Consider the following 22874-nt stretch of genomic DNA (forward strand, 5'->3'; position numbering starts at 1 on the left):
CATAGTATTGAAAAAGTCACAGACATGAATCTCTACTTGAATTTATATTCAGTGAGGATGGGGACTTGGTTTTCCTTCACTGCTATATCCCCAGGATGTAAAATAGTTGCACTGTAAATATTCGTTGAATTAATGAAATCTGTCTTTTTAGAGAAGAACTATTTTGGCTGGGCCTCACAGACAGAGGTTGAACCTCAAATCCCCACCAGCCTGAAACTCCTTGTTTGGTATATGTGTGTGTATAAAGGCAATTACTATCATATTTCTCTAAGTTTCCTTATTTCTCTTAGTTTTTTCTTGAAAAACTGTCAAGCCACAGATCTCTGTTTTGTCCTGTTTAGTCAGAATTCACTGTGAATTATCTCCTTCCTGTAAACATGTTTGTTCAAAAATGCATTGCTCTGTTTCTGGTAATATAATGGTTAGGTACCTGCAACAATCTTCTTTGTAATATTAAAAAAGCGAGTTAATGCATATTTTAAAACCTCTTCCTAAAAGCATCCAAGAACTGGTAAAATACAGCAGCAAAGATTTATCAGTCCAACATCTAAGGGAAGGCAGCAACCAAGAGAAATAAGCAAAACTTTGAAACTGGTTTTACCCTCAGGGCTATTGCTGAATATGATGAACCTGAGCTTCAATTTTCATATTATTTTAGGACAAGTGCCTGTATGTGTATGCAATGTGTGTGCATGTGGGTATGTAAAAGAGAGAGAGAGAAAGCAAAGTTCAGAGCCTATTGCCAAATTCTGTAACCCCAATGTGTCACAAGCTAAGTGTAAATGTGAGTGAGACCTAAACCCAGCTTCAACCTTTCCACACACGGGAAATTTCAAGGCTAGTAGCCTAAGCACTAGACAAAACAGAGGGGAAAAAAACAAAAAGAAAAGCTCTAACTGATAATTAAAATCTTAAGCCGACCTTTATCTGAACATGTTAATAAAATTCATGTGACCTGGATAGTCCAAAAATCTTCAAGTCATATTTTAAAGTTTTCCCAGAATAGCAGTGCCCAAGCATCTGGTAAAAGTAAGCACAAATCCTCACTGAAGAAATCCACTTTCATTCAAGGCCTCAAAGAATTCTCACAAGGAGAAGGAAAAAGTGAAGCTAACAATGAAAATTTACTAAATATATAGAAAGAAGAAATAGATCTTCATAAACCTTGGATATTAGTCTATTCTTTATAGATATACTCTAGATATTAGATATTTGGACTTTAGATTTAGACTTTATTTATTTATTTATTTAAGATGGAGTATCGCTCTATCACCCAGGCTGGAGTGCAGGGGCGCAGTCTGGGCTCACTGCAACCTCCGCCTCCTGGGTTGAAGCAATTCCCATGCATCAGCTTCCCGAGTAGCTGGGATGCCAGGCATGTGCCACCACGCCCAACTAAGTTTTTTATTTTTTGGTAGAGACAGGGTTTCACCATGTTGGCCAGACTGGTCTCAAACCAGATTTGTACTTTAGAATTATATATTGTAATTATCAAGTTCATCATCTAAAATGAATATGATTACTATGTCTGAAGAAAGGAAAGACAACCTTAAAATATCTGCAGGAAATACAAAATTATAATGAGGGCCTAGGCACATTTGAAGAACCAAATATAATTTGTAGGAATAAAAATTATAATAAAATTAAAAAACCCAGTGGATGAATTTAACATCAGATTAAATAGAGATGAAGAGAGAATGAGTGAACTAGAAGATAGTCAAATAAATTATCCAGAATATAGCATAGAAACACAAAATATAAAAAATAATACAGAGAAATTCAGAGACATGGAGAACAGACTGTGAAGATCTAACAAGCATCTCACTGGAATTCAGAAGGAATGATGAGAATAAGATGTGAAAAATATTTGAAGAGATAATAGATGAAAATTTTTGATAACTGCTAAAGTGTAAAAGCTACAGATTCAAAAATCTCCACAAATTCCAAGGAAAAAAATTAAATTGAATATACATCTAAATACATTGTAATGAAACAGTTCAGGATAGTAACAACAAAGAAAAAAATCTTAAAACCTATGAGGGGCAGAAAAAGACATTACTTTTACAGAAACAGCAGTCAGCCAGAAAGCTGATTTTGTTTCAGCAGAAATAATAGAAACCTGGAATCAAAGCTTAATATTCTGAAAATAAAAGTAACTGCAAACCTAGAATTTTGCACCTATGGAATGTATATTTCAAGAATATGAACAAAATAAAAACATTTTCAGAAAACCAAAAACCAAGAGAATTTGCTGACAGGGATCCTCTGTACCAGACATTTTAAGGGATAATCTTCAAACAGGAGGAATGCAATTGCAGATTATGATTGGTGAAGGAATGAAGAGTGAGAGAAGTGGTAAATACACGGGTACACCTAAATAGTCATTGACTACATAAAGCAATATAAATAATATCTTGTGTGTTTTCTTAGTAAGATAAAAGTAAATTACTTCAGTTGAAATTGTATGTAAATCTGGAGGAGGATACATGTGTTAATATCTTGTAAAGTCTCTCTACTGGCTGGACAAAGAGTAAGGTATTTTTTAAATTTAGGTTTTGAGAAATTAGTATGCATGCTGTAACTTCTATGTAGTCACTATAAGAACAGAAAATAGTGCATAATAGTGTATAATATAATAGTACATAATATAATAATAAAGTTTGAGACCAACTTGGGCAAACTGGAAGAAGAGAAACATGAAAGGATGAAAAATCCTCGATCAATTCCAAAAAAGGCAAAAAAAAAAAAAAAAAAGTTAGAGAAAAAGCAACAGAATCAGTGGAACAAGTAGAAAGCACAAAATAAAACAATTTATATAGAAATTTACTAATGAGTTTACTAAATGTAAAGAGTAAGTGAAAATATACAAAGAATGCATAAAACTCAACAATAATGAAAATAAACAAGTCAAGTTAAAAATGACCAAAAGAGGTCAGGCACAGTGGCTCATGCCTGTAATCCTGACACCTTGGGAGGCCAAGGAGGGAGGATTGCTTGAGCCCAGGAGTTTGAGATCAGCCTGGGCAATATAGTAAGACACCATATCTACAAAAAATTAAAAAAAAAATAGCTGGGCATGGTGGCTGTGGTCCCAGCTACTTGGGAGGTTGAGGTGGGAGGATTGCTTGGATCTGGGAGATCAGGGATGCAGTGAGCTGTGTTCACATCACTGCACTCCAGCCTAGGCAACAAAGCAAGACCCTCTCTCAAAAAAAAGAAAAAAATGAGCAAAAGATCTGAATGGACCTTACCAAAGAAGATAGATGACAAGTGAGCATATGAAAAGGGGATACTCAACATCATTTGTTATTAGGGAATTGCAAATAAAACAACAATGAGATACCACTACACACCTATTAGAATGGTCAAAAATGAAAAGCTGGCAGTATAAGATCCTAGCTAAGATTCAGAGGAACAGAAACTCTCATTTATTGCTGGTGGGAATGCAAAATGGTACAGCCACTTTGAAAGAATTTGGTAGTTTCCTATAAAGCTAAACATACTCTTACCTTATCTTCTGGCAGTCACATTTCTACATGTTCATCCAGTTAAGTTGAAAATTTATGTCCACTCAAAACCTTTCACACAAATGTTTGTAAGAGTGTTACTCATAATTGCCCCACACTGGATGCAACCAAGATGTTCTTTAATAGGTGAATGGATAAACAAATTGCTATATCCATGAAATATTATTCAGTGGTAAAAGAAATAAGCTATGAAGCCATGATAAGACATGGAGGAACCTTAAATCCATATTGGTAAATAAAATAAACCAGTCTGAAAAGGCTATATGTTACTTGATTACAGTTATATGAAATTCTACAAATGTCAAAACTATACAGGCAGTAAAAAGATGGGTGGTTGCTAGGGGATTAGAAAGTGAAGAATGAATGAAGAAAGCCCAAGGGATTTTTTTTTTTGGGTGGCAGTGAAACTTTTCTTTATGCCACTATGACAAAGGATGCATGATGTTAGGCTTTTGTCAAAACTCATAGGACTGTATAACACAAATGGTAGACCTCAATGCATGCAAATTAAGAAAAAAATCATTTAGGTGTCTGAGTGATCCCCAGAGATAATGCAAACTGTGACAACAGAATCTAACTAGATCACAAATATGTTTTAAAGATCTCACGGAACAGGGTGGGAGAATAGGTGAGAGAGATGAGTGGTAGCTCTGGAAGTAAATGGTGTCTGTTAAGACTAAAGGCAAAAGGAACATAAGCACTGTACTGCAGCTGACAAAATTGCTTCCCATTGACGTACAGGCTAACAATTCTGATACTACTATGCCTGTATACTGGAATTGTACAATTAAGTAAATGGATGACAGATGGTGGGAGTGAGGTCTCTCACTGTTGGAGTGGGAATTTACAGGTAAGCATAGAGATGAGGCTAGAATGAGCCATATGGACTAGAGTTGGGGACATAAGTAAGAACTTATGTCATCTGCTATAGATAAAAATGGTTATGTGTAGGTTAATATACACAGAGATATTTCTTTGCCCTGTCAACTGAGAGGGCCTGAGAGAAATTACACCCCAGTAACAATGAACACATCTAGCACCCAGATCTTGGTTTATGATACCATTATCCAATAATAATAAAGTCAGGCTTCTTGGAGAAATGGTTGATTCAAAGACTGGGGCAGGAAACATGCAAAATAAGCCTAGAATGTCTTACAGTGCCATAAAGTAAGAAAGGGCTCAAACAACAACAACAGCCACCACAAAAACCTTCACCATGATGTGGAGGTGCAGGGAACCAACTGGAAGTGCCTCAAAAGTCAAAGGTGGAGGAATTTGAGCCACAAAATGAAGCAGTATTGAGTTATAACCCAAAGTTAAAGCAAATATTTATGAGTCTATAGAGATAAAAATAAATGGTTGAATGAATAAATAAACAAAAGAGAAAAACAATTCTCACATGCAGAAAAATTGCAAGTAATTTCTGTAGATACTTTGCCCTCAAGGAGATGATGCATAACTCAAGTGTAGTCTGTACATAGTAACTTTCAAAAAGTACAGTATGGATGGGGGAAAAGAAGAATAACCTAATAATGGAGAAACTTGATAAACACTATCTCAACCAAGTGAGTGGGGTCAACCTCAGCAGCGATAAGTCATGTTGATAGCATGTACCCTTGTTATGAGGTGATGAAAATGGCACTTCTGTGGTATTCCTCCTCAAAACAAACTATATCAAGTCTAATTATGAGAAAAAAAAAATCAGACAAATCCCAATTGGGAGACATTTTACAAAATACCTGACCAGTAATCTACAAAGCTGTCAAAGTCAAGGAAAGCCTGAGAAATCATCACAGCCAAGAGGAGCCTAAGGGGACATTGTGACTAAATGTAATGTATTATCCTGGGTGGAATCCTGGAACAGAAGAAGGATATCAGGTAAAAAGAAATCTGGGCTGGACTCAGTGGCTCACAACTGTAATAATCCTTGCACTTTGGGAGGCTGAGGCAGGAGGATCGCTTGAGTTCAGGAGTCTGAGACCAACTTGGGCAACATGGAGAGACCCCGTTTCTCCTCCCCCCCAAAAGAAATCTGACTTTAATTAGTAATAATGTGTCAGTATCAAATAATTAAGTATAACAAATATAATAATGTAGGATGTTAATAATGGGGCAGTTGGGTGTGGGATATATGGAAGCGTTCTGTGCTACTTTTGTAATTTTTCTGTAAATCTAAAATTGTTCTAAAAAATACCGTTTATTAAAAAAGAAATAAGTGCTACACAGTTAAGAGCAAAAAGATGGTCTGGTTGGATAAAATACAAAATCCAACTATATGCTATCTATAAAAGAAACATCTAAAATATAAGGATAAGGACATAGAAAGGGTAAAAGGAAAAAGAGTGAAAAAAAATACGTCAGGCAAAATCTAACCAAAAAGAAGCTAGTACAATTATTTTAAGATCAGGAAAGTCAAATTTTTTTTTTTTACCAGAGATAATCACTTTATAAAAACAAAAAAACTTCAGTTTACCAAAAAGTTATAATTTTAAATTATATATACCTTAATAATAAGACATCCAAATATTCAAGTAAAAACAGTCAGAATTCCAGGAAGAAATAAACAAATCCATAATCATAGTGGCTTATTTTATTTTATTTTGAGACGGGGTCTTGTTCTGTGGTCCAGGCTGGAGTGCCGTGGTGTGATCTCAGTTCACTGCAATTCCCAGGTTCAGGCGATTCTTGTTCCTTAGCCTCTCAAGTAACTGGAACTACAGGCATGCGCCACCACACCCAGCTAATTTTTGTATTTTTTAGTAGAGGCAGGGTTTCACCATGTTGGGCAGGCTGGTCTTGAACTCCTGACCTCAAGTGATCTGCCCTCCTCGGCCTCCCAAAGTGCTGGGATTACAGGCAGGAACCACTGTGCCTGGCCTCATGGTGGGTCATTTTAATACTCCCTTTTCAATAATTGAATGTACAAGCCAATAAAAGTATCAATCAAAATATAGAGTACTTTGAACAATCTGATGCAAAAACTTGACTTAATGAATGCATTTCATTGCCTTGACCAGTGCAGCATATGCAGTTTTTCAAAATACACAGAATATTTTACAAGAATTGGCTATATGCTGACTGTAAAGCAAACTACACAAGTTTTACAATACTGAAAAATGTAGATAGAGTCTTCCAAGCACAATCAAATTAAGCTAAAAATTGATGATCGAATGATAACTAGTAGAGTTATTTTGAAGATAAAAAACACTTTTAAATAACTCTTGGTTCAAAGAAGAAATGCTTATGGAAATTAGAAAAAATTTAAATTGAATGATAATTAAAAAATACTACAAGTCAAAATGTGTGAGATGAAGCTAAAGCAGGACTTGTAGAAAATTTTATATGCCAACATAAGAAGAAAGATTAATCAAATTTAACGATGTATAAAATTGATAATACATCATGACAAAATTGAGTTTATCTCAAGAATGTAAGACTTTAATATAGAAAATGATGTTTATTTTGACATTACTAGATAAATGGAGGAAAATCGTGTCACAATAACAATAGATGCAGAAAATATTCACTATAACATTTAGCAAAGCATTTAGCAAAGTGAAAGTAGACATTATAAACATTTAGCAAAGTGAAAGTGGAAAGGAATTATTTAATAGCATGTAGCTATAAAAAGTAAAAGGGGAGACAAGAAAAGAAAGCATCATTTATAATAATACAACTTTTGAAAACTTTGAGATAAAAAAAAGTGAGACAAGAGTGCTCTCTCTCACCACTTACATTGCTCTGGAGATTTTATGCAATGAAATAAAGCAGGAAAAAAGATGTAATGTTTAGAACAAAAGAAACAACACTTTATTATTAAAAATATGATTTACATACTATTTTAACTGATGCAGTTTACTTTTTTTTTTTTTTTTTTTTTTAAGAAAACACACAAGATATTATCCTATAGAATGAAAAGATAAGGCTAGGTGCAATGACTCACACCTGTAATCCAGGCACTTTGGGAGGCCAAGGCAGGCAGATCACTTGAGGTCAGGAGTTTGAGACCATCCTGGCCAACATGGTAAAACCCCATCTCCACTAAAAATACAAAACTTAGCTAGGTGTGGTGGCGCATGCTTGTAATCCCCAGCTACTCAAAAGGCTAAGGCAGGAGAATTGCTTGAATCTAGGAGGTGAAGGTTGCAATGAGCCAAGATCATGCCACTATAATCCAGTCGGGGCAACAGGGTGAATAAGACTCTGTATCAAGAAAAAAAAAAAAGAATGGAAGAATAAATGATTTAGTATGCATGTTAAAAGGTTAGTATACAAAATTAAATTGTATTTCTGTCTATCAGCAACAGAGTTAGAAAATGAAATTTTTACAAAGGTAATCATTTACAAGATTATGTGATTATGTGAAGTTCGGGGATACTTTTCCATGAGTCTTTTATACTCTTAGAGTTCTTGTTGGGTATGCCGAGAGTGCAAGACCCCAACAACTCTCTGTATATTTCATATCTTAGGGTTGCTTTTGCAGTGAAAAACCTTGAAGGACAAGATACTGTCTTCCTCTGGAGAAAAGAGCAAGCCTGCTTCTTGCTGGCAATGGAATGATGGCTTGCCCAAGCTCAGCATTCCTCAGCTGTCAGGCAAACCCCCTCTGTGCATAGCATCTACCTGTGCTCCTTCATGGGACTTGGGTTGAGGAAAACCAATGCACATGCTGCTTGCGAGGCCGTAAGTAATAGAGTTTTCATCTCTTCAGGAGTCTTGTGTCTTCTGCCAGCATTCATGAAACAATAATAGGTCAACTCATTAGCTTGTAAGTAGTATAAAATCAAGTCTCAGACCCAAAATAGTGCCTGGCAGTGAATCTAATAAGAGACATGCAAAACCTCTTAGATAAAAATTATAACTTTTTATTGAAGGATATTAAATATGACATAAGTTGAGAAGCATTCAGTGTTCTTTGACTGGAGGACCAAACATTGTGAACAGGCCTATTCTTCCAAGTTGATGTATAGAGTTAGTGCAATTCCAATGAAAAGTCTCACCTTTTTATTTTTTATTTTTGGTGAAAACTTATAAGCTGATTAAAGAACTTACTTGGAAATGTAGAGTCAAAAATTGCCAAGTTCAATGACAAGAAAGAACAAGGTGGGAGGTCTTGCCCACCTTGGGCAAGGATATCAAGGATTATTTTAAAACCATAGTAATCAAGATGGTGTAGTATTGGAACAGAGACTGACAAAAAGAACCACATTGGAAAGATGGCACTGGGGATCAGTGGGCAAGATAGACTTGCAAATAAATAGTAATGGGGAAATTTGCTATTCGTATGGGAAAATTTGCTATTCGTATGGGAAGAAATCAAAATATATTCCTACTTTACATCATGTATTGTGTTGAACTATATAGAATTGCAATCTTGTAAGTCAAAAGCTGTCAAATATAGGCAATTTTATGTAATGCAACCTAATAAATTCTGGGTAGATGAAAAACCTAAATGTGAAAGGTAAAACCACATGCTTCTGAAGATAACATGGGAGAATATATTCATGTCTCAGGATCAGAAAACAAGGCCAACAGACACTAGCCATCAAGGAAAAGATTGATAAATTTAGCTACATAAAAATCAAGACATTCTCTATTGAAGATATCACAAAGAGGGTGGAAACACAAGCAAGCAGTACGGGATATAAATGCATGTAAATGAAAAATGCTTCCTATCTGGAATATATAAAAAACTCCTAAAATTAAGAAAATGACAAGCAACCTAATAGAAAAATGGTTCAATGAGTTACGCAGATCTTTCAAATCTGACATGTCTTATTATACAATATCAAAAAATTACATTTTAACATAACTACTGATCTCATCAGAAAAGATCTTAAATGCTGGGAAGCTGTCAAGCTTACTGTGGTGGATCCAAGTTTTTCAAAATTCTAATTTTCTCTTGAGAGCTCAAATTTTATCAAGATTGTTTTCTTTGAAGTGACAGGTTCACTTGCTCATTTTCGAGGAAATGTCTGCCAGATACCCAAGTCTGAGAAAACTATAGTTTATCAGTTATTCTTTCAAGTAAAAATGGCATTTCATGAAAAAAGCAACGAGTTCAGTTGGTGATTTGAACAATAACACAAGTTCTTTTCCTCAAGACGATCATTGTACTTGGGTATACTGCAGAAGTGCTTTAAGCATTCTTTCCATTTAGTCACACAGAATTAAAAAGACATGCAATCAGGGTCAAGATACACTAAAGCTAATAATTTCTACTCTTGTGTCAAGGACATTCTTACGTGAAGTGACTTTTTTGTTTGTTTTACTGTGAGTGAAAAATATAATTACTGTGAGTACGGTTTGTTGCCATTGCCTTGATTTGTGCTAAGGGTCCTGTAGTTTTGCCAACCATCGGTACAATTGTCGATGTTATGAAAGTTTTCCTTAATATTATTATAAAAATAGTGTGGATTTTGTGGGTCCTCTGAAAAGGCCTCATGGGCTCCAAAGGATCCATGGACTACAGTTTGACAAATGTTGACCCAGAGGGGTGATTTTGCCAATGTCAACCAGGCAATAATAAAAACACCTGAAATCTAGGGGGTCATTATCTTTCTTTTCTGCCATAAGGTCTCTTGGGACCATTCTGCCTGAAATGGTAATCAGGACATTTTGATGGGTTCTATATGATGGAGATTTTGACATAACTCATTTGACTGCACAACTGACATGACTTTGGGATGGATGCAGTGAGCTCAAAGATGGGCAGAAGTTATGTTCAACTCTCCTTAACTATTTTTTTCAAAACTGGAAGTTAATAATAGAGTTTTTCTTTCTGGACTTGGTCAAAACTTTCCTGATGTCTAAATGTCATAAATCTACTTACTATATTTTACAGGGTCAGATGCTTTTAATAGTGTTCAGTTAAACTAAATTTGGCCTGAGGATGCCTCCATACTTTGAATCCTTACATAATGAACTGCAACCTAAATTAGTACATAAACTAATTGGAAGCCTAACTTCTGTCACAAATGGCTGAGGCTCAGCAATCACAACAGTGAAGCTTCAGTTAATGATGTTCAAATACGGTAAACACAGTGTTGTAACCAATAAGGCTGTTTCTGTACCTCACTTCGGTTTTCTGTCCATAAATGCTTCCTGCCTATGTTGTGGAGCAGAGCTCTCTGAACCTCTGCTGCTTCTGAGAGATTCACAAATATATTTGTTTGGCTCAGTTAAACTCCTAAATCTAATTTATCTGAAGTTTTAACAGTACCAAGTAACAGAAAACCCAACTGAAACTGTTTTAAACAAACAAACAAAACAAGGAGATACATTCATGATTCAGGGTCAGAACTGAGTTAGCAATGTGAAAATGTAATCAGAACTCAGTTTCTCTCAGTGTCTGTGTTTAGCCTCATGTGATGTCAGCTTCATTCTAAGCCTGGCTTTTTTCATTCTGAGCCTGACTTTTTCCCCTAGTGCAGGGAAAATCAAAGCACTAGTTCTTAGAGTTTCAGGAAACTCTAAGAGGAAGGGAGGGAGAACTTAGAAGGAGTGAGAATTTCATTCCTTGAAGCTAACAAAGAAACATTTGCTGTAATACTCTTGAACTGAACTGGGTGGGACATGGTTTTCCCCTTGAAAAGATAACTGTGGGCCAGAATGGGATTGTAATAATTGACTTGGGCCTGAACAGCTCTGCCCCCGCAGCAGTGGTTTTCAAGGGGAAATGATTTTGCCCCCATGGAGCAACTGGAGGGAGGGAGGTGTGGTACTGGAGTCTAGAGGGTGGAGGCCAGGGAAGAGGCTAAACATCTGGCAATGCTGTAGTGCACAGGACAGCCCATCCCTGCACGCCCAGACAAAGAATTAGCTGGCTCAGAATGTCAGTAGTGCCAAGATTGAAAAACTCTGCCCTAGGGGAAGGTGTGTGTACCTGAATGAATTTGGGGGAATTTAGCAGAATAAAGGGAATAGATGTTGGGGAGGCAGGCAAGTATTATGTCTATTACATGTACTTTTTCCCACTTCTGGTCTATTGGAAGACCTTCCCTGTGGAAAACTATCTTCTATTTGGCCTCAATTCCCACTCAGGAAATTGAGAAGACATTTTTATTTTCATTAGGAATAGAAAAGCATTCAAATGCTGCTGCTTGCCTTTGAATACTTTAAAGATTGAATAAGTATGATAGTATTCAAAGTGAAAGGAAAAGAAATTTCTAAGGTGGACACTATGAAAGTTGTCAGAATCAAAATGGAGTTGTTTGTGTTAAAAAAAAAAAAATCTTGACAAATAGATCCAGGGAAGGCCATGAAGAGAAGGTTCTCATGCATAAATGTCTGATAATAAGAGTATCACAAAAGACTGAAAAAAACACAACTTTACACAAAGGCCATTACAATCTTATGCAAAAAAATACTCCTATAGGGACAGCTGCCCAGCAACTGCCTTTCCAACCTTGAGCTAACACTACTCTTGTTCTGGATCCTTGTAGTCAAGGATAGTTTACTACAGTGTGTGTTCCCATTGCAATGCTATATCCCCAAATAAACATCAGTTTCTTCTATGCAGCCTTTCTGATAGAAATGGTGTCCTTATTGAGAAAAAAAATAATTTTGTCTCAATCCAGAGGCTTGTTTCCAGAAGCAAATTTAGAAAAGACATAGAACAAGATAGAAAGGAACCAGCAAGTGAGAGAATGAGACATATGAAGAAAGGTATAGGTGTAAAGATGTATTTTTGGTAAAGAAGATTAAAAAAAGAAAAATTTTGTATGGGAAATAATTTTGTGTAGTGAATTATTTCTTAAAAAGTGACAAGAAAGAGGAAACAGGACAAAGCAAAAGGCTAAAGCATGTCATTGACAGTCTGCGTAAGGTGTGATAAGGTATGTGAAAGATGAATTTATAAAAGAAATTTTGTCTGTGATCAAGTTGGCTATAATTAGAAGGAAATTATGTCTTTCTAAAGATTGAGCTTTGATATAAAAACTGAGCTTTTGATATGAAAAATTAAAGAGATTGAGCTTTGATATATAACTAAAAAATTTTGGTTTCCCATGTTAGCACAACCAAGTTTCTTTTGAAGTATTGATCTTCTCTTAGTAAAAATTGCAAGAGGTTTTGATTTTTAATTCTGAAATCTATTTCTTTAAATTTTCAATTACCTTCTGAACTGCAGCTTCTTCCTGTTGTACAGTTTGTTTCTGCCACATTTCTTCCTAAGCTACATTTAGTTTCCCTAGTTTCTGGTTAGAAATGTTGTTTTCCTCGTTTAGAATGGCAGTTTCTAATTACCATTTGAGGTAAAGTTTTCCTCTTGAAGATTCTCATATTCATATATAAGAAGTTCAGCTATTGCTGGGCCTCTTTTCATGTGATTTGTAGGTCACATTCATTGCCTTCTGATATCCTCCTTTCTCTCCTTGAGAAAGTCTGGGATGAGAACTCTCTCCTTAAACATTTTTAAGCTCCTATAACATTTCTCTATTTCTATCTCTACTGTTATGGCCTGACAGTGAAATGTTTCCCTTGAAGTCCTAGCAAAGCAATGTTTTTCTCTGGTATAACTTGGTTCTCTATTCTTGGCTTTTCTTGATGTGTCTTAATTGTTTCATATAGCCAGAAAACTTCCCATTCTATTACTAAGAGCCATGTATTACCCTGCTCAAGGTGTTGGTTTTCCTCTTTATGGTCCTCTATAATGTGGTGTTCACTCATAGCTTTGAACATGTTCTTCCTGTGTCTGATTAAATTCAGGTGCCTTTTCATCAGGTTTGACTTTAGGTTATCTAAATGAGTTTCCCATAAAAAGAAGCAACCATACTGCAAGAAGTTTGTTTTTGTTTTTGTTTCTTTAAATAAAAAAATCCTCTTGGTAACTTGTGTTTAGAAAACAAACAAAATCTTGACAAAGTCAAGGAAGGCCATGATGGGTACGTTCTCATGCATAAAACACTGATAACAAAAACTGTCACAAAAGACTGTAAAAATCACAATATGGCACAAAGGTCATTGTGATCTTAAACACAAACACAGAAAAATACTTCTGTAGGAACATTGCCCAGCAACTATCTGTTTAATCTTGAACTGGCACCATACTTGTTATTGATCCTTGTAGCCAAGGATAATTATCTCAAAACAATTATGTAATCATCCTCACTTTTCCTTTAAAGATCTTTGTCTTTCTTTACCTTCCCAACTACACACACAGTTTATTATGGCCTGCGCATTCTAATTGCAAAGCTTTATTCTCCCCCAAATACCATTTTTTCTTTCAAGAGAGTCTCTGTTTGTTATGTAGATTGACAATATCAAAGTATTCTGGTTTCCCTGAATTATTAGGTAGTCTGTGATTTTCTGGCTTTCAGTTCCTTAGCTGGATGTTGTGACCAAGCCAACTGTATACTTATAAGGCCTTCCAAATAGTTTCCGTAAACTATTATTCATCTTAAAATAAAATGCCTAAATATTTGCAGAGGTCCATATGGCTGCTTCTCAAGGAAGAGAGAACTCAGACTGTTGAGAATATCCTCAGAATCCATTTCATCCTTTATACACACACATTGTTTTTTTCATTTTTATTTGATTTCTTAGAGAAAGAAGAGGCAGAGAATCTGAAATGCCTTTTCCTTTTTCAATTTGACTTCTTTTAGGTTTCTCTTGAACATAGACTCCTTCTCCCTTGCCCCCCAATTTCTCTAGGGGTTTCACTTGCTCTAGTCAGGTTTTTACATCACTACTGCCAATCCTCTGTCAAGTTCACCAATAAACTTCTTCCTTTATGTCTTCTCTCTGCAGTATTCAGCACAACTGATCATCCCTCTTCTTTGAATATTTTCTGTGCTTGGATTTTAGGATACCACACCCTCCTGATGAACATTAGAAACACTACATGAAGTGAAAAACACCAGACACAAACGACCACATAATGTATGATTCCATTTATATGAAATGTCCAGAATGGGAAAATCCGTAGAGGCATAAAGTAGATTTGTGATTTTCAGGAGTTGGAGGAAGGAAATACTGGGAATGACTGCTAAAGGGTATGAGATTTCTTTTTGGAGTGGTAAAATGTTTTGGAATTAGATCTTAGTGATGGTTGTATAACTTCGTGAGTAATACTAAAACCACTGAATTGTATGCCTTTAAAAGATGTATTTTTTGGTATGTAAATTATATCTCAACTTTAAAAGATTCTTATTTCAAAAGTCAGGGCTTGGGATAAATTGTAGTCATTCTTGACTTTTACCATTTGACATCCAATCCATCAGGAAATCCTGCCAGCTATACTTAGAAATATACCCAGAAACAGATCACTTTCACCAACTCTATTGCTACATCCCAGCCTAAGCAACCATAATTTCTTCCTCAATGATCATACTAGCCTCCTCACTGGACATTCTGCTTCCATACTTGCCTCCTACTCTATTCTTAACATAGCAGCTATGGTGATTATGTCATTCTTTTATGCAAAAATCTCTACTGTCATTCCACTTCACTAACAGTAAAAACCAAAGTTGCTATTATGGTCCATAGGCTCTAGAGCTATACAGTCCAACAGAGTAGCCATTAGTCACATGTGGTTATTGAGCCTTTGCAATGGAACCTGAGCAAATGAGGAACTCAGAAGTGTATTTGGAACAACTCATGTGTGTGTGAATCCACTTTTCCAAGTGCGAATTTTATGTAGTTTCAGATTTAGAAAGCTAAATACAGGTTGCGGTTGTTTACTAGGGCTGCCATACAAAGTACCACAGACTGGCTGGCTTAAACAGAAATCTATTTTCTCATGATTTTGAAGGGTGAAAAGTCTGATTTTAAGGTGTCACTGGGTTGATTTCTTCTGAGGTCTCTTTCTTTGGCTTGCAGATGGCTATCTTCCGCTGTCTTACACTGTCTTCCCTCTGAGTGTGTCTGTGCCCTGATCTCTCTTCTTGTAAGAACACCAGTCATATTGGATTAGGGCTCACCTATATGACCTAATTTTACCGTAATCACCTCTCTGAGGGCCTTCTCTCCAAATATAATCACATTCTGAGGTCCTTGGGGTTAGGATTTCAACATATAAATTTTGAGGAACTGCAATTTAGCCCATAATATGGGTTAAATATGTTTAATGAAAATTTAGCATCCAAATTGACATGTGCTGCAATCATAAATTATACACCAGTATTTGAAGATATAGTGATGAAAAAAAAATCTAAAATACTGCACCCCCCACCCCCCAACCCTTTTGAGATGGTATAGATCTTGCCATGTTGCCCAGGCTGGCCTCAAACTCCTGGGCTCAAGTGATCCTCCTGCCTTAGCCTCCCAGGTAGCTGGGACTACAGGTGCATATAAAAAATCTTTTTGATAAATTCTTTTATATTGATTACATATTGAAAAAAATAGTATTTTGGATATATTAACAAAATATATTATTAAATCTGTTTTAACTGTTCGTTTTTTAAGTGTGGCTACCAGAAAGTTTAGAATTATATCTGTGGCTCACATTCTATTTCTATCGGCCAGCATTGCCCTACAGTGTAGCCTCACATTGTCCCCAGCTGATCCCATTTCCTGCTGCTCTATTCCTGTCTCTCTCTACCAGCTTCACTGGTGCACCTAGAACTCTGAGGTCTTTGTACTTGCTGTTCTTTCTGTCTGGAACACTTGAGCTCCAGATGTCCCCATGACTTGCTCTCTGCCTTCTTGGGACATTATTCAAACATCACCTCATTGAAGTCTTCTCCAGTGGTATATACATATATGTGTGTGTGTGTGTGTATGTATATATATATATGTTATATATAATATAAATATATAGTAAATATATATTTATAATATATTCTTATTAATTATATAATATGCATATTTAATATATAATATATAATTTATATAAATATATTTAATATGATTTAATATGTAATTTATTATATATAATTACATATGTTTATTATATATTATATATTACATATTGTATATCATATATATTTAATATATATAATTTTATATTTATTTATATTATATTTATATTATATATTATATATTTATATTTTATATTTATATATTTATATATAGTGTATTTATATTATATATTTATATATTTATTTATATTTATATTATATTTATAATATATATTTATATTATATTTATAATATATATTTATAATATATATTTATATTATATTTATAATATATATTTATATTATATATTTAATATGATTATATTTAAATATATATTTAATTATATATTTATATTTCTCATTTATTATATATTTACATATATCATATTTAATATATGTTATATAATATATATTTAATATATAAATATATACTATATATAATATATTTAATATATACACACATATATACACACACACACATATATACACGTACACATATGTAAATATTTACTGAAACATAGTGAAGTCATAGCGAAGTGGAAAAGGGAAGGAATGAAAGCCAGTCAGAGGTATCACAACTGTGGGAGACCCTCTGAGAAACTAGGTAGAGCACATCTCAGAATTGTCCTGCTCAGGAGCAAGAAAGCTGGGGTATATTCATCATCTACTTTCTTAATTATTTGAGGATCATCCTGGGGACATTCATTCCTTAACATTCTCATAGAAAACATTGAAGCTTGAGGTGAAATGTCATGGGCATGAACAAGAACTACCCACGAAAGCTGCAGGTGACCTGGGGGAGAGCTAACAGTCTGCTATACACCTTTGCCCCCAACACTCCCCACCCACTGAGACCAACTGAACTATGTCCCCCTACATTCACACATTGAAATCCTACCAACCAATGTGACTGTACTTGGAGACAAGATCTTTAAGGAGGTCATTAAGGTCAAATGAAGTCATAAGGTTGGAGCCCTGATCCAGTAGGATTCATGTCCTTATAAGAACAGACATCAGAGCACTCGCTCTGTCCACCTGCACAGAGAAAGGCCACGTGAGCACACAGCATGAAGGCAGTCATCTGCAAGCCAGGAGGAGAGGACTCACCAGAAATGGAATTTTCTGGTACCTTGATCTTGGGCTTCCAGCCTCCAGAACAGTGAGAGACTAAATTTCTGTTGTTTAAGCCACTGTTGTTTATGGATTTTTTAAATGGCAGCTCTAGCAGACTAATCTGCTCCCTGTGTTTATTTATTTACCTTCTGAGGCTTCCCACCATCTCACATAGTATGTATTGTAGTAATTTATCTCATTTGTTTGTTTTCTTCATCCACTATTGTATGGAGTCTGTGAGGACAGATATTTCTGTTTCTTTTGTCTGCTATTTCATCAGTGCACAGAAGAATGCCTGGAGTATATTTGTTGAATGAACAAATGGATTCATGTCTGTAGCTTCAATTGTGGTTAGTATCTTATTGATATTATGACATATTAAGGACCACCTACATAATTTGTGGGGACCTGGTGCAAAATAAAAATGTGGGAGTCCTTTGTTCAGAAACTTCAAGTGGTAACAACAAAGTGTTAAATCAAACATGGCACCCTTCTAGGATAAGACCCTTTGTGACTGTACAGGTCACAAGCCCATGAAGCTAGCCGTGTATGTGATCCTCAGATATCTCTGGCTTGGGCCACTCCTTTGAACTTTAGTCCTATACATGCAGGTGCCAGTCTCTTTTGTTTGGCTATCTGAAAGCATCTCTAGCTGATGTTCCAAATGGAGTTGCTGTTTTTGGCTCTCACCTAGTGTCTCTTCCTTAGTTGGACAGCCACCACCCACCCAGTCATGCCATCCAGAGTTCTATACACCAGCATTATAACTTCTTCATCCACGTTTCTTTCTGTCCATTGAAATATCTCTTGATCATATCTATTTTCCCAGCTCTACTAAAACCACCTGAGTCTAAGTTATCCTAATTTCTCATCTGAACCACTCTTGATTTCTCCCCAAAATCTTGTGCACCCCTTCACCCTTTACACAATAGCCACAGCCAACTCTTTTAAATGCCAGCATGATCATCTCACTCTCCTGCTTGGGCACCTCGCATGGCTTTCTACCACTTTTACAACTGATGAAGATTCACACATGGCTTGTGAGGCCCTGTCTGGATAGGTCCTGCTCTCCTTCCCAGCTGCACCTGTGTTACCCATCCCCACCCATCTGTGCTCCAGCCACTCTGGTTTTCCTTCATGGTCTGCTCCCCACCTTCAGTTGGAAAGGCAGTTATTCTTTATTCCATTTGACAGATAAGGATACTGAGCTCCAAAGTGACAAAAGGACTTACCCCAGGGCACACTACCAGTAACAGGCAGAGTGTGTTTTGGAATCTTTGTTGAATGAATGCATGAATGCATGCATGAATGAACAAATGAATGAAGCAGTAAACAAAGGCCCTAGGTCAGGAGTGCATAGGTGGCTCAGTGGAGATGCACTGAAGGACATGGTCACTCGTTAAGCCCTGGCAGTGTGTCCCTAACTATGTGTGAGGGGGTGCTGTCTTGCTTTCATTGTGTAAATATCATACCTTGGTGGGGAAACTGCAGCAGAGATGCCCCAGTGCATCTGTCACAGCCCGCGCAACACCGCCAGAGTGAAAGCAACAAGCTCAACGAACTGAAAACTTGCCTGTAGCACCTGGGTATGAACAGGAGTGAGTGTGAATGAAGTAGTTTCTGTTCCTTTTCTTTTTATAGATCAGGAGCTGTGAGAGGTGAATGATTCTCAGGGTGGCTATGAGCTTTTTGCTCTTTTATAGTGCCAGGCAGAGTCAGGACTGGGATGTGAATCTGTTCCCCCAATCTCAGGCCACTGGAGTGCGGCTGGGAGACAGAGAGTGCCCAGCTCCTAGCTCACAGTCAGTGGGGTGGAGTGGGGGACCTTCTCTGAGAGCCCACACTTCTATCAGTGGGAAGTTTTGGATTTGTTCTGAGGGACAGAAGCAGACATTCCTTCCTATGTGGGGCTTCTGTGCAAAGTTTAGGGGCAAAGCTGGGTAGTTACAATAATGGCTGCCTTTTCTTCTTTTCTTTTCTTCTTTTTTTTTTTTTTTGAGGTGGAGTGTCGCTCTGTTGCCCAGGCTGGAGTGCTGTGGTATCATCTTGGCTCACTGCAACCTCTGCTTCAGCCTCCTGAGTAGCTGGGATTATAGGTGCCACCACCATATCCAGCTAATTTTTGTACTTTTTAGTAGAGATTCACCATGTTGGTCAGGCTGTTCTCGAACTCCTGACCTCGTAATCCACCCACCTCCGCCTCTTAAAGTGCTGAGATTACAGGTGTGAGCCACCACGCCTGGCCATGGCTGCCTTTTCAAATGAAAACTTTTAAACATTTGTTTCACATGTATTTAGAACTGGGGCTAAGACTGTAGTTACAAGGGAGATGTGAGGAAGGTGCTGATGGCAGTGCTCTGCCTCTCAGTCCCTTGGGTCTCAGGCAGCCCACTTACCACAACAGAATTCCTCAATACTTAGGAGCTACTCAGAAGCCCCCTCCTAGAAGTTATCATCTGTACTGTTAAAGCATGCCCTTTAGGGGGCTAACTGAAGAACCCAGCAGGCCTCTCAACCAGTGGTGTGGTCTCCTGGGAAGAGTTTTGAAAAATACGGGATCTCTCAGTAAGGTGCCCTCAACTGACGCATCTGAAGGATTGCCATTTAACTACTTCTGTGGTGGCTGCTGAGGGTCTGTGGGTCCCTCTCATCCTAATTCTAGTCCTGGAGTAGCACAGGTGGTGGAGGAATGGACTGGAACCTGACTGTCCTTAGAGAGCCTGTGGCTCTGAAACATACTGGGCTGGCTTTGCACTCAGCCTGGTCTTCTTCACCCTTCTTCCCCAGCAGAGTCATGGTGGGGCTGGCCTCAGATGTGGAGATTTTGTCCCACTCCTGTGTCCTTCGTTCCCATCAGCTCCAACCCCACCCTCGACCCCTTCCTGCTCTCAGGTGTCTATCAGTTGACCCTTGATAGCAAGTCGATGCTCTTATTTTGCCCAGAACATTTCTTTAAGGCAATAAGTTGTTACGGAGAACCAGGTGAGTAAAATTTCAGGCCATAACACTGTTGTGAAGATAGTTGAGATTTAAGGCTGGTTTTCAACATCTTTTAACTTCTACCAAGTTAACACATTCTCAGTTGTAAGAACGTCTGCTGTAAGGCATTTTTCTGCCATTTTATAGACTTCCCTTTGCAATAGTCTGTGAAGTAGGAGGGACATTATTCTTGATCCCATTTTACAGATAAGGACACTAAGCTTCAGCATGACAGAAGGACTTACTCTAGGGCACACTACCAGTAAGAGGCAGAAAGGGGTTGACTACTGATATTGTTCCACTCTGTGTCCTCACCCAAATCTTACCTTGAACTGTAATCCCCATCTTCCAAGGTATCAGGATCAGAACCAGGTGGAAGTAATTGGATCATGGGGGCAGTTTCCTTCAGGCTGTTTTTTTGATAGTGAGTGAGTTATCACAAGATCTGATGGGTTTATGTCTAGCATTTCCTCGGCTTGCACTCACTCTGTCCTGCCGCCCTGTAAAGAAGGTGACTGCTCTTCCTTTGCCTTCCACCATGATTGTAAGTTTTCTGAGGTTTCCCTAGCAATGCAGAACCAAGTCAATTAAGCCTCTTTCCTTTATAAATTACCCAGTCATTTCCTCATAGCAGTGTGAGAAAAAAACTAATACAACTATATAGGCCTTTTGAAGTCAAATACAATGTTCTTTCCTCTGTTCCTCAGATAGTCTTAACATTTGCTCTTCTTGAGTATTTTATGGATCTGTCCTAAATTTTACAGTACTAAAAGCTGTTGAGTTTCTTTCATAGATGGAAGATGCGGTTGATTCAATTCAGTTTACATCAATTCTATATTGAGTCCAAACAGAGTTCTGGGCTAAATACTGGAAACAGAAATGGAAAGCCAAGGCTCTTCCCTCAAAGAGGTCTCAGATGAGGGGAATTTGCTTCTCACTGGTGCCTTTCCAATCTCTTCCCAATCCTCTCCAGCCGTTTGGAAAGAAAATAAGCCCTTTACTCTGCCAAGCTGGAGGTCTTTTCTCCTCAGAGCGTTTTTGTCTTGGAAGAGAAATAAATGGTTCTGCAAACCTGGTAGTGGATTGCAGCCAGGCTCTAATAGGAGAGACCTGTTTTGGGATATTTCAGTGGCTCTCGATCTGGAAGAAGACCCTGTGATTTAAGAAGATCATGATGGAGAGTGGCATACCTCCTTTAGCACCAAGATGTGAACCTCGAATTGTACTTCTTTGCTGTGAGCTCTGTGGCAAGGTCCAACCTTGCAGGAAGGGACCTTATCAGAGTTTCTTGAGAAACTGAACCAATTTGTCTGTCTGGCCAAGAGAAGCAGAGGTGAGGGCCATTGATGCCAGTCACATTCACATGTTGACCTGATCTTGGTGACCTTCATAACTAACATACCATTGCAGGGATCTACAGTGGTGACTACACTTGTTTAAAACAAAACTGGACCAAGTTGCCCATCAGGCATGGCCAGGACAACAGGAAAGAAAAATCAGCATTGCAACATCTCTGAAAAAGCTAGAAGTGAACATCTGCCCACACCCTCCACTGCCCCTGATCTCTTCCTTCTTGTTTGGGAAGATGAATTGGATAAAGGGATTTAGCTGAGGGTGTTTTCCTCTATCACAAGCTGAGACTACAGCCAGTTAGTCCTTTGCTTTTCCTAACACCATGGAACATTTCCTTAGGCATGAGACTTAGATACTCACATTCTCCTGGGAAGCTTGGGTGGTGATACTGGCCTTCCTTGCTTTGTTGACTGCAATCTTGGACCTGAGCATCATTCTTAGTTAGAATTTTGGGACAAAATCTTCTGCTCCTCCTATCTTTAGTGCTTAATTATTCTGTATTTCTTTCTACTTAAGAAACCTTCAGGACATATGAGATTGTGAGGTATTTGGGGATCTTAAATAATCGATACCATTTATCATTGTCCATCAGGTGAAGCAACAGAGCTAAAGGTCTAATTGACAAGTGACTCTTGGTTTGAAATCTAATTGATTCCTGGGGAGCCATGACAGATTGAACCGGTGTAAGACAAACTCTCATTTTCTGTAAGTGTCATTTTATCAATTCCACTTTCTACCTTGTAATCTAATCTCATACCACAAAAATACCCAGAGTAATTCCGACAAAATGAAACTAAAATAAAACACAGATACAAGCTTTTCAAACATTTATAAACTATATAAAGACAAATTCAATAGAAAAGCTGTAACAATGTTCCATTTGGGCGATCCTTTTGTCTTTTGGGCTGAAATGAACCGGCCTGAAGCTTTTTGAAATGTTGCTTCCATGAAATCTGGATTGAAGTTATTTCTTCTTTCTGTGATAAATCTCCCTATAACAGTGGCTCTCAACTGAGGGTGATTTTTTTTTTCCTCCCAGAGGACATCTGGCAATGTCTGGAGAC

General features: G+C 37.3%; 1 long non-coding RNA gene across 34 annotated transcripts in view; it reads left to right on the forward strand.

Annotated features, from left to right (window-relative positions):
* The window catches only part of LOC105711646 (uncharacterized), a 313477-nt gene that overhangs the window by 76173 nt on the left and 214430 nt on the right, over window positions 1-22874 (forward strand). Inside the window, exon 4 of one of the 34 annotated variants that reach the window (XR_010340433.1) lies at window positions 22403-22515. The exons of the other annotated variants lie outside the window; for them this stretch is intronic. This is a non-coding gene — a long non-coding RNA (uncharacterized LOC105711646). The remainder of the gene's footprint in view (window positions 1-22402; window positions 22516-22874) is intronic. 34 annotated transcript variants of the gene reach the window in all.

Source organism: Aotus nancymaae, unplaced genomic scaffold (assembly GCF_030222135.1).
Source record: "Aotus nancymaae isolate 86718 unplaced genomic scaffold, 86718_ANA_hifiasm-v0.15.2.pri h1tg000108l, whole genome shotgun sequence".
NCBI classification, from domain to species: domain Eukaryota; kingdom Metazoa; phylum Chordata; class Mammalia; order Primates; family Aotidae; genus Aotus; species Aotus nancymaae.